This window comes from Salvia splendens, chromosome 6, assembly GCF_004379255.2.
Source record: "Salvia splendens isolate huo1 chromosome 6, SspV2, whole genome shotgun sequence".
NCBI lineage: Eukaryota > Viridiplantae > Streptophyta > Magnoliopsida > Lamiales > Lamiaceae > Salvia > Salvia splendens.
In genome coordinates, this window is record NC_056037.1 from 24635829 (window position 1) to 24649137 (window position 13309).

At 40.3% G+C, this 13309-nt stretch overlaps 1 long non-coding RNA gene across 1 annotated transcript; it reads right to left on the reverse strand.

Moving 5' to 3' along the window:
- Positions 1-2942: 2942 nt before the first annotated feature.
- LOC121806561 lies at positions 2943-4210 on the reverse strand. The gene is made up of 2 exons (XR_006051682.1): positions 3315-4210; positions 2943-3221 (listed from the first exon to the last, which is right to left on the reverse strand). It is a non-coding gene; the product is annotated as an uncharacterized LOC121806561 (long non-coding RNA).
- Between the last annotated feature and the right edge of the window lie 9099 nt (positions 4211-13309).

The window sequence follows — 13309 nt, forward strand, 5'->3', positions numbered from 1 at the left end:
CCTGTTTGACCAACTCAGGGGAGCAGGGGTATTTTCAAAAATGGATTTAAGGTCGGGATATCATCAATTGAGGGTACGAAGAGAAGATATACCCAAAACGGCGTTCCGAACAAGATATGGGCATTATGAGTTTGTAGTAATGCCGTTTGGACTGCCAAATGCACCTGCGGTATTCATGGACCTAATGAATCGGGTATTCCATCCATACTTGGAGAAGTTCATCTTGGTGTTCATAGATGATGTGCTAGTTTACTCGAGAAATGAAAAAGAACACGAGGAACATCTAAGGATCACTCTAGAGACACTGAGAACTGAGTAGTTGTACGCCAAATTTAGTAAGTGTGATTTTTGGTTAAAGGAAGTTAACTTTTTGGGACATATTGTGACGGCCGAAGGGATTCGAGTTGACCCTGCAAAGGTTGAGGCCGTACAACACTGGAAGACGCCAAAGACCCCAAATGAGATTCGGAGTTTCCTAGGTCTGGCAGGATACTACCGAAGATTTATCGAAGGATTCTCCAAAATTGCAAGGCCGATGACTCAGCAATTGAAGAAAGGGGCTAAGATCAATTGGACGCCGGAGTGTGAGGCCAGTTTTCAGTTGCTGAAGGAGAAGTTGACCACTGCACCTATTCTAGCTGTGCCAGATCCGGGAATATACTATGTGGTTTATACTGACGCGTCTAAGGTTGGACTTGGATGTGTATTGATGCAGAACGGTAAGGTGATTGCCTATGCTTCACGTCAGTTGAGGCTACACGAGCTAAACTACCCCACTCATGATTTGGAATTAGCAGCCGTTGTGCATGCTCTGAAGATTTGGAGACACCATCTTTACGGAGTTCGGTGTGAGATTTTTACTGATCACAAAAGTCTGAAATACTTCTTTGAGCAGAAAGACTTGAATATGAGGCAACGCAGATGGCTCGAGCTAGTCAAGGATTATGACTGTGGCATTAACTATCATCCTGGCAAAGCCAATGTAGGGGCAGATGCACTGAGCCGGAAAACCCAACCTCAACTGGCCACTTTTCTCACGCAAGAAGAAAATCTGATTCGTGAATTTAGCAAGATGCGATTGGAAGTAGTGAGAGCTCCTGAGACCGTAAAAGGGAAGATCGCCACCTTGGTGATTGCACCCGACCTGCGAACGAGGATAAGAGAGGGGCAAAGAAATGATAAAGATTTGGAGAGAGTTTGACTAAAGGTGAGGAAAGGTGAGCAAGAGAAATTCCGAGAGGAGGCTGACAATGCCTTCACCTACGAGGGGAGACTATGGGTGCCGAATGACGAAAGACTTCGACATGAAATTTTGACTGAGGCACACGAGACTCCATATACCGCTCATCCTGGAAGTACAAAGATGTACCATGATCTGAAAGGGTCATTCTGGTGGGATGGAATGAAGAGGGACATAGCTTCATTTGTGGAAAGATGCTTGTCTTGTCAGCAAGTAAAAGCTCTGCATCAACGACTCTATGGGAAGTTACAACCGCTAGAGATTCCGGAATGGAAATGGGAATACATTGCCATGGATTTTGTGACGGGTTTACCAAAAACTCGACAAGGAAATACTGCCATCTGGGTAATTATAGACCGTCTCACTAAAAGTGCACATTTTATACCTATTCCTATAACTCATGGATCTGATAAGTTAGCTCTAATTTATGTGAAAGAAATCATTCGGCTACATGGAGTGCCAGTGACAATCAGGTCAGACCGAGACACAAGGTTCACTTTGAGATTTTGGATAAGCCTGCAACGAGAGCTTGGTACTCGATTAAATTTTAGTACTGCTTTTCACCCACAGACCGATGGACAATCCGAGAGAACGATTCAAACTCTCGAGGATATGTTGAGAGCCGTAGTTCTTGACAGAGGAGAAAATTGGGAAGTTGTACTACCATTAATCGAGTTCGCCTACAACAACAGTTTCCAAGCGACGATAAATATGGCCCCGTATGAAGCATTGTATGGGAGAAAGTGTAGATCACCACTCTACTGGGATGAGGTTGGTGAAAGGAGAATACTTGGGTCAGATTCAGTAGAAGAAATGATTGAGATTGTTCGACAAATTCGTCAAAGGATCAAAGAAGCTCAAGATAGACAGAAGTCATATGCCGACGTCCGGCGTATTTACAGTTTAACGCGGGAGATAAAGTCTTTTTGAAAGTATCTCCGTTGAAGGGGATAACGAGGTTTGGTGTGAAAGGTAAGTTGAAACCACGTTACGTAGGGCCTTATGAAATTCTTGAGAAGATGGGACCCGTAGCGTATAAGTTGGCGCTACCGCCAAGTTTTGGGTAAGTGCATAATGTTTTCCATGTGTCGCAGTTGAGAAAGTACGTGTTCGATCCCAAACACGTGGTTCACCAAGAAGAAATGATTTTGAATCCCGACTTGAGTTATGAAGAGAAGCCCGAAGCTATCCTGGACAGGAAAGCGCAAGAATTGAGAAATAAATCAATTGCATCTGTGGAAGTGCTTTGGAAACATCATGGTCATGAGGAGGCTACATGGGAACTTGAGGATAAAATGAAAGAGAAGTACCCGGAGTTGTTCGTTAGAGATGAGCAAATTTATGGACGAAATTTCTGTTAAGGTGGGTAGAATGTAACGCCCTTACTTTTTAAGTACTAATTAAAATATGTCGTGAATTAGTTAAATTGAATTTTTGTCGTCATGCTATGCTTCTCGTTTTTTGTCTTTATGATGGAGTATAGTATTTACGTGCTTGGTATGAAATGAGACGTCCCTTTTATTTAAATGATGGAGGTTACTAGGAGACGTGTTTGAAAAGTCTCATTGAAATAATGGCGTTGATGTTGCTATACGTGGCATAATTGAATGAGATGGTTGAGACGGATTTTATAGTACTTGGAATAACACCAAGTTATTACGAGACAAATAATAATTTGTCTAAACGAAAGGAAACGAAAAAATATAAGAAATGAACAAAAATAAATATAAGAACTTGGGTAGATCCAAATTAATTCTAATCAAAGTCTAAATGTCCTTAACAATTTTAAAAGAGTGTTGGGCCATCAAACTCTCTTATATTTTTCCCAACTTGAGCCCAACTCCACAAATAATATGTTGGGCCCAATTTATTCCTACAAGTTTTTTGTGCAAGCCCAAACCCTTCCTCTCAAGAAATGAAACGCCAACTTCCATGATTTTCCATCTTCCACCTCCCAATCTTCCATCTTCTACATTCACTCCTGCAAATCAAAGGTCACACAAGTTAATTATATCAATCCCTTAACTTCTCTCCTCACAACATACACTCACTTAGCAAAAATCAAGCTACACACCACTCTCAGTCCCTCACTGCCTTTAGCAATATCCGTTCCCAAGTGAAGAGGAACCCAAAGAAAAGTTACAACAAGCTCGGTTCCATTCATAGAAACAATCAGCCAAGCCAAGGAGCTCATCCCTTTCGATCCCACCAAGTTCATTGCAACGAAGATATAATCCCTTCCCTTTGATCATTGCTACACAAAGCATATCATCACACATAACTCCCACAAACAACTAAATCAATAACTCAATCACCAATCAAATAACATCCTCAAAAAAATTCACAATCGAACACCCACGGCAAATTAACCGGAAAATACGAGTTAACATAAAAGTTGACTAAAGAACTTATCTTTCGGGGTTGTGCGGGGCTGTTCGGGTTGTTTTCAGGGTTGGTTCGGTGATGAACGATGGCTGCCCGAACACGTTCGGGGTAGTACAACAATCAAGAGGTGACGGCAGATGACGGCGACGGCGGTGTGCAGCACGGCGAACCACGCTGCGTCCCCTGCAGTGGCCTGACCCTGCGGCGACAACCTGGGAATGCACGGGCTGCCGAATCGCAGCTATCGGCGCGACGAACAGCTACTGCGCGCGGCGTTTGTGCACAACAGCGACAACCAGGCGGTGATGACTCCACAGTGGCGGTGTAAATCGGCGAAACAGCAGCGGCAGCGGCAGCGGCTGAGCGACGATGCCTTTCCCTCACTGCATCAGCGGTTTCCGCGGAGGAGACGATGGTGGTGGTGTTCACGGATGGTGGCGAAAAAACGTATTGGTCGCCGGCGTGAGTGAGGTCAATGGAGGCTAATGGAAATTGTATTTCTGGAATTGAGGATTCTATGGAAATTGGGGAAATTTGTGAAGGAGAGTGAGGGAGGCGGAGGGTACCGAGAGAGAGAAAGGGAGTATTTTGTTGACTCCTTTTTATTTGACTTTTAGTTTGGGCTTCCTTATTTTAATTACTTAGGCCTGTAAAATTTAATTGGAGGTAAAGTGAGGAATTGGGCCTTCTAATTAAATATTTGGGTTGATAATTTAATTAATTTTGGCGAATTTATTTCGATACCGTGGAGAAAAATATTAGGAGCCAACGGAGGAAGTATTGGTGTAAGCGGTCGACCGGCGTCGCTCGCGACGCCTTAAGCGGCCGCCGAATAATCGAAAATGCATGAAAACTGAGAAACAATATAAAAGACGTTAATCAGAGTGCATGCATTCTAAATGTTTTCTTTATTGAGGTTGATGTGTACTTTAATTATTTTTCGAGAAGGTGGTTCGCACGCTCGTTAAAGACGGATCGAGAAGTTGTCTAAGGAAATTACTAAGCTTTTGAGGTGGGCTCTATTACTTAAACTCTTTTTTTTGGTAATGATATGTTTATGGTGAGATAAGGGTGGTTTGAATGTTATGTCATGCCGTATTTTATGTTTTGAATTGCCTATCTGATTGTCTATTAGAATAATGTTCTACTAGACTTTGATGTTTAACGAATTCAGGTCTAACTAGGGTCTAAGCCATACTTAGGCTAGTGCACTGATGGGGATCGTGAGCCGTCCTTTAGGTCGGCCGGTCCAGTGATCGAGTTTGTGGCCACATTCTCGTTTCACATAATGGTTCAGATATGGTACGTGATGGAGGATGACGATGATAATTGTTCACGCGAACACCATTTTTATTTACGGAAAGGATTTTAGTATTTCTCGGTATTTTAAAGTAAAACCCGAGTTTCACTCAACGAGGGCTTGACATAACTTTATTGATAAAAATGTATTTTGGGCATGAGTTCACTGAGTGCATCAAGTACTCAGCCCCTGCATATGTTTTCCCTATGTGCAGGTTGAGCGTGGATGGGGGACGGAGGATGTTGAGCATTTGGACAAAGACATTATTCAATAAATGTTCCGGTTGCTATTGTGTCTTCATACATAGTAGTAGCTAACTCTCGATTGCTTCCGCTACTCTAAGTTTTAAAAACTCTTATGTTTCCGTAATCTGTTGGACTATTTTCGTACAAACTTTGTTGCTTTCGTGTTTGCAGACTATGATTTGTAATAAAGTTTCATCTTTTGGATCTATATGTCGAACCCCTTGATTGTTTCCCCTTTCTTCTCTGCTTCTTAATTCCCCCATTAGTCGCGACCCACCGTACTTTCTATCCTTAGGAAGTGCGGTCGTGACACTTTGCTACTGAACTTCAATCCTAAGGCTGCTTGCAGTTATGTCCTTCAATATAATCATGTTTCGCAGACATATTCTTCTTCAAACTTTTGTTCAACTTTCCATTTTGTAACCATGTCTGTGTCAAGTTCTTTCTTACAGAGTGAAATTCTTTTTGGTTAAGTTCCCCTATATGTATCATTTCCATAGTAGAACTTTTCTTTCTACAAAATGAAATTAAGGCCCATATTTTATACTTTGCCTTAACGAATTTAATCCACTTGATTCTTTTTAAAGTTTCATTGACTTTGGTTGCCTTTCACAAACTTATGAACCCATTGATTTGATTTTATTATTCCATATTATGATTTTCGTGGAACCATGATCAGTTCTACTTTGTGACAACTACCTGCATTTCTCAATCCTCATGCAACTGATCATTTTTGCCGTGACATGTTTAAGTCTTTTTCCATTGATGTATGGACCTTTCAAATTTGGTCGAACAACTGATTTTTCTTGTTTGGTTGCCTACCATGAGATTTGAGAATTACTTCGATTCCATCCTACATGCATGACCTATCTTATGTCCCTTCAAGCTCAGTGAGGATGATCATAACCTATTGTTGCAAGTTAGTGAGATTCAAAACAAAAGTCGAGCTAGAAATGTTGTTGTTGTCTTCTTGATTAATTCTGCAGCCTTTCCGATTAAGACACTTTCAGCAGTGTTGATACAATTTTGGAAATAAGTTCATATCCAAGTAAGACCGTTTGATCAATTTTTGAGTTCTTGGTACTAGATTTAGTGAAAGGATGAAGTTGAGCTGTTCGGATACTCACAAGGAATAAGTTTCTTTTTCCGACAAAATTTAGGGAATTGATTGGCTTACCGAGAACCACGCAACGATTCACTGTAAAGAGAGACAGATTTCTTTCCAAGCCCCTGGCGACGAGCCGACCATCTTGTACGGGATCTCTTTGAACCGAAGAACCTCCATAATTTACAAGCAACCACTGTGATAAGAAAAGGGCATCCGGCGTATCTTGTGTACTTGAACGGAGAGGAAAAGAAGGATTTGAGGGTGGAAGACGTGGCAGTAGTACGAGAATTTTTTTCCCAATGTGTTCCCTGAAACTTTTCCTGGACCGCCACCCGATAGACAAGTGGAGTTTACCATCGACTTGGAACCCGGATGGCTCGTGAAGAGTTGGCTGAATTGAAGATTTAGTTGCAAGAACTGCTAGATTTGGGATTTATCCGACCTAGTGTATCACCATGGGGAGCGCCTGTGTTGTTCGTAAATAAAAAGGATGGAACGATGAGGATGTGCATCAACTATCGTGAGCTCAACAAGTTGACCTTGAAGAATAAGTACCCACTGCCAAGGATGGATGATTTGTTTAACCAACTTCGAGGAGCGGGCGTATTTTCGAAAATGGACTTGAGGTCGGGGTATCATCAACTAAAGGTCCGACGAGAGGATGTGCCTAAGACTGCTTTTCGCACTCATTATGGCCATTATGAATTCGTTGTGATGCCATTTGGACTGACTAACGCCCCGTCAGTTTTCATGGACTTGATGAACTGAGTTTTCCACGAGTCTCTCGATAAGTTTGTGTTAGTCTTCATCGACGATGTGTTGGTATACTCGAAGAACGAGGAGGAGCATGGATGGCACCTGCAAACTATGTTGGAAACGTTGTGAAAAGAAAAGCTTTATGCCAAGTTTGGTAAGTGTGAGTTTTAGTTGACTCGAGTAAAATTTCTTGGTCATATAGTGACGGCTGATGGAATTTAAGTAGACCCAGCGAAGGTCGAGGCTGTGCAAAATTGGAAGTCGCCGAAAACGCCGAGTGAAATCCGCAGTTTCTTGGGAGGCAGGATACTATCGACGTTTCATCGAAGGATTCTCTAAGATTGCGAGACCAATGACGCAACCGTTGAAAAAGGGAATTAAAATGGGTTGGACGCCGGAGTGTGATGCGAGTTTTCAACTGTTGAAAGAGTAGTTGACTACAACACCTGTCCTAGCAGTGTCGGAGACCGACAAGTACTTCGCCGTCTATACCGACGCGTCGAAAATAGGACTCGGATGCATGTTGATGCAAGATGGAAAAGTGATAGCGTATGCTTCCTGACAATTGAGACCGAATGAGCTTAACTTTCCGACTCATGACTTGGAGATAGCAGCAGTAGTGCACGCGCTAAAGATTTGGAGATACCATCTCTATGGAGTGAGATGCAAGATTTTTACGGATCACAAGAATCTCAAGTACTTATTTGAGCAGAAGGAACTAAACATGCGACAACGAAGTTGGCTAGAGAGCGTGAAGGATTATGATTGTGGTATTCATTATCATCCGGGCAAGGCGAACGTACTGGCCGATAATTTGAGTAGGAAGAACCAACCTCGATTGGCTTCGTTACTAACTCGGGAGGAAACGTTGATCCGTGAGTTCGATAGGATGAGATTGGAGATTGTGAGAGCGCCCGAGACAATAGAAGGAAGAATAGCGACACTAGTATTTGAGCCAGACTTAAGAACCAAGATCATAGAAGCTCAGCGACGTGATGAAAAGTTGGAAGAGACACGTGTAAAAGTGAGAATCGAGAAACATAAGTGAAGAGGTGGACAATGCTTTGACGTTCGATGGACGATTGTGTGTGCCGAACGACAAGGCACTGAAAGATGAGATTTTGAGTGAAACACACAACATACCTTACACTGCTCACCCTGGAAGCACATAAATGTATCGAGACTTGAAGCAACATTTTTGGTGGATTGGAATGAAAGGAGACGTAGCATCGTTCGTGGAACGATGTCTGGCTTGTCAACAAGTGAAGGCCTTATACCAAAGGCCATATGGGAAATTGCAACCGCTTGAAATTCCAGAATGGAAGTGGGAGCATATAGCCATGGATTTCGTGACGGGTTTGCCAAAGTCACAAAAGGGCAACACTGCGATTTGGGTGATTATCGATCGACTGACTAAAAGCGCGCACTTCTTACCGATTAAGATTACCTATGGATCAGACAAGTTAGATAAGCTCTACGTGAGTGAGATTGTACGTTTGCATGGAGTACCAAGGACCATTGTATCTGATCGTGATACGAAATTCACGTCAAAGTTTTGGATGAGTTTGCAATGGGAGCTAGGCACGAAATTGAACTTTAGCACTGCTTATCACCCGTAGTCCGACGGACAGTCAGAGAGGATGATTCAAACACTTGAGGAAATGCTACGAGCCATTGTCCTAGATTGAGGGAAAAGTTGGGAGACTGTTCTACCATTGGTTGAATTCGCCTACAACAATAGTTATCAAGCGACGATCGATATGGCGCTATATGAAGCCTTGTACGGCAGGAAGTGTCGATCCCCACTCCACTGGGATGAGGTTGGTGAAAGAAAGATGTTAGGACCCCGACGCTATCAATGAGATGACCGAAATTGTGCATCAAATCCGTGCAAGGATCAAGGAAGCTCAAGATAGACAGAAGTCATATGCCGACGTGCGCCGAACAAAGATCAAATTCGATGCTGGTGAGAAAGTGTTCTTGAAAGTATCCCCGACGAGAGCAGTCGAAAGGTTTGGCGTGAAGGGTAAACTGAAACCGCGTTTTGTAGGGCCGTACGAGACTGTTGATGAAGTAGGTCCTGTAGAGTACTGTCTGGCGTTACCTCCTAGTTTTGGGAATGTGCACAACGTGTTCCATGTGTCGCAGTTGCGCAAGTACGTGTTCGATCCCAAGCATGTGATTCATCAAGAAGAGGTTGTCTTGACCCCCGACATGAGCATCGAGGAGAGACCCGAACCGATCCTAGATCGAAAGGTGCTAGAGTTGCGAAACAAATCAATAACATCCGTGAAGGTGTTGTGGGGACACCATGGTCCCAAGGAAGCCACGTGGGAGTTGTTTATGTAAGACGATCAAATTTTGGGATGAAATTTCTGTTAAGAGGGGAATGATGTAGCACCCCGAAATTCTTGCGACTTTTTGCTCTCTTTAATATGGTGGTTGAATTTGGAATTTCATTCATGGAATATAATTTCTATGTGTTTGAGTTAACGATGTGAGTTTTAATTGTTGAAAGTTATGTGGATTAATGTACTATATTTTTCCAATGTGGGAAATTAATTAAATGGGATCATGCATTTTGTTCTAGCCATGTTATTTGGAATTTTCGGCCACTTCAAAGTATTGGAAATAATACTTTCTTTCTTGGATTTAATAAATTGTTTTGGGATATTTATCCAAATTAAATCCAAACCAAATTATCCCTAATTTATTTTACATGATTTTCGAGCCTTAGCGTTTTCCTTGGAATTTTTGAAAATCCCCTATTAATTAGGAGGATGAATTATTTTTGTAGATTTAATTGGTACCTTGTTTAATTTCCCTTCTCGAATTTAAAATCCAATTAAATCTAACCATATGTTGTCAAATCCCTCCATATCCTATTTTAATTAGGATTTGACTATTTCCTTCTTTAAGGCCAATAAATTTTCGCCCATGTACCTATGATTTTCCTTGGGAAATTAATTTATTTGTTACCTATTTTTGTGGGGGTCTTTTCCTACAAAAAAATTACCAAATTTTGTTGGAGGATTTAAATATTTCCTTGCTACTCTCTTAAAATACACGTCCCCTTTATTTCCTTCTTGGAGATTTCTTTTAATTTATCTTGTTACCTTATTTATGAAATACCCAATATCTTTTTACCAAATTTGTGAATATATTTCTCTCCAAGTAATGCCTAATTTTCGAAAATCCTCCTTCCCTCATACACGCCTATTTCTCATTTTAATTGTTGGATTTATTTATTGACCTCTATTTTATTCCTCCACAATTATTTTAATTAAGTGTGAGAATAATTATTAAATAAATGCTAGAGAAACCCTAACCCTAGCACACAAAAAATATGCCTCCCTTCCTTCTCCCTCTCTCCCACACGATTTTTCTTCTCCCTCCCTCTCCTTGTCCACCAATTCTTCACCAATCCTCTATTCTTGCATCAATTTGGAGTTGGAAATTCAAGATTCATCAAAGAATCGCATCAATTATCATTCCTACCGATTATTTTTGAACAAGAAAGGTATATTTGAATTCTCTTCCTCATCCTTTCCCTTGAATCCATGTTTCTTGATTCCCTCATGCATATAGTGAGAGTAGAAATCACAGATCTAAAAATTAATCGGTTGTGATTGATGTTTGGCTTGAGAAAGTATGTGGATATGCGTTTATGTATGTGTATGTGTGAGGTTGTGGATGATTCGTTGGTGAATGATATGTGAATATATGAGAACATGGTTGTGAGATCTTTTTGAAGCATGATTATGTATTGGAAGCATGAATATATGTGTTTGGATGAATGATAGACAAACCCTAATTCGAATTTGTGAAGCATGAAAACTGTGGTGTTCGGACAGTAGATTCCGACATGTGTTTTACCACCCAAACGATCTTATTTTGGCACAACTTTTTAACTGAGTAAAGTTTGAGATGTCTTCTGTGTTGTGTATAAATTTCAGACTCTTTTGACGAAAGATGAATTTTTAATGAATTTTTGAAGTTAACTGCGTGGTTCTGTCAAAATTTGTATTCTCGTCCGGTGAGTTTCGTTTTTGATTTGGCCGACCTAAAGGTGTGATTTTTATGTGAAATTTTAACTTAATGATCTTTGATGTGTCTACTGTGTAGTGGTAAAATGTCAGACCCAACGGAGGTCGGATGGATTTTTAATGAGTTTTACAAAACGACTGCGCAGTTCTGCCAGATTTTTGTCATGTTAAAATAATACTTGTTGTCAAGTTTGAATGAATTACATGAGGCATGGGTGATTAAGGAACGTATCTTATGGCGTGGTTATGAGTTATACGTTGAGGTATACTATGGTGTGTTTCCTTATGTTGGTGAACGTTTGGGATGGGTAATTTAAGAAAACGATGAAAGGAACGATAGGACATGCATGATAAATTGTATTGATGGAAGGCTGATTGTGTTGTGATGTTGACAAGGGTTGTTGTGCGTACGTGAGCACAAGGAACGAGGGTTGCTTTTGAGTTGTGATTGTGTGGTATAAGCAAGCAAGGTGGGCTTTCTTTTACTAAACTCATTTTACGTTTCAAATTTTGATGTTGGAGCTATAAGGGTGGTTTAAAGTGTTATGTCATGCCATGGATTGTTTTGATTGAGATTGTGTGTCTGATGCCTAGTTCGTCTGAGTTTACTCCGTTAGGCTATATGGCTATGTGTGAAATGAATTCGGGTCTGAGTAGGGCCGCATACCCTATCAGGCTGTGTACACTGATGGGATCGGGAGCCGTCCTTGCTAGTCGGCCGGTCTCGTGGGCGAATAGTGTGGCCACACTTTCGTCGCACTGTGGAAAGATGATGTGATCGTTGGATTGTTGAGAAAGTGGGGAGATTGTTTGCCTGGCCAGGCTGTGAAACTGTTTTTGTGATACTCGATGATATTTCCTTTTAAATGTAAAACTCGAGTTCACTATTGTATGGATGACATAACCTTATAAAATGTTTTCGGCATGAGTCCACTGAGTGCATTAAGTACTCAGCCCTGCATTTCTTTTTAAAAATGTGCAGGTTGAGCGGGATGTTGCGGCGGATGTTGAGTCGAGCCTTAAGGAATTCGGAGGCGTCGTGTCTTCATACATGGGCGTCGTCCTATGACTCTCCCTAGATACCTGTTTTCCGCAGCCTTGTCTTGAATTGTTTTGATAAAGTCTTTCGTTTTACTTTACACTTTTTTTACGATACCAATTACCTTGAGACTATAATCCGCTGCTTAACTTTTTTATTAACTAAAATATTTCTTTTGGAAGTTAATTGAGTGTTGTTCAATGTCGTCTTTTATTGTTTCCCCAATGTCACGATTTCTCCGTCTTCGCTATCCTTAGTAAGGGAGGTCGTGACAGCTGGTTAATTGTGGACTGAAATTTTAGAGATTAAAATTTTATAATTGGGGTCTGGGATGTAATTAGTGTCTCGGCAAAAGTGAGAAAACTGAATTCAGTTTTTGAAAAAATCTGCTAATTTAAACCGATCTTTGAAAATTTTATTAAAGCAAAATTGATTTCATTGAAAACCTTTCAAGTTGAAGTTTAATTTAAATGTTGTCTTTGAACTGTAAAATTTTTGGGAAAACCTTCGAAAATAGAATTGGTTTGGTTTGGTTTTCATAATCAAAATGGTTTTCAAAGTTTTTGAAACAAATTTCATGGATTTTGGAAACCTCGGCAACATTCAGCGAGTGTCGAGTCGCGTTTTTCCAATCTGCATTTGTATATAATTTTGGAAATTATTTTCAAACTTACTACATTTGTATAATTTTATTCTATATTTATGCACATTTACCAATACTATCATTATATAATAAAGTTATTCTTATCTAAAATTTTTGCACAACTTTGTTTTAATAAAATCAACTACTTTTATCAAATGTATAGATGTATACGTTTATTTTTAAATAAATTTATAACTTTAGACCCGTATATAATATTTACTGCTCCCTCCGTGCTCCATTAATTGACACTAATTTCCTTTTTCGTCCGTACCCGATTAATTGACATTCTTACATTTTGCTACTTTTGATAATGAATCTTATATTCCACTAACTCATTTCAGTTCACATTTTATTATTAAATTACTATATAGTAAGACTAACATTCTACTAACTTTTTTTTGCTCACTTTCTATTATTTTTTTTAAAACTCGTGCCAAATCAGCCATGCCGATTAATAGGAGATGGAGGGAGTAATATTTTTCATATTTCAATTAAATATTTCGTAATTTAATATAAATAGAATGGGCCGTGCAGGATGGGGAGTGAT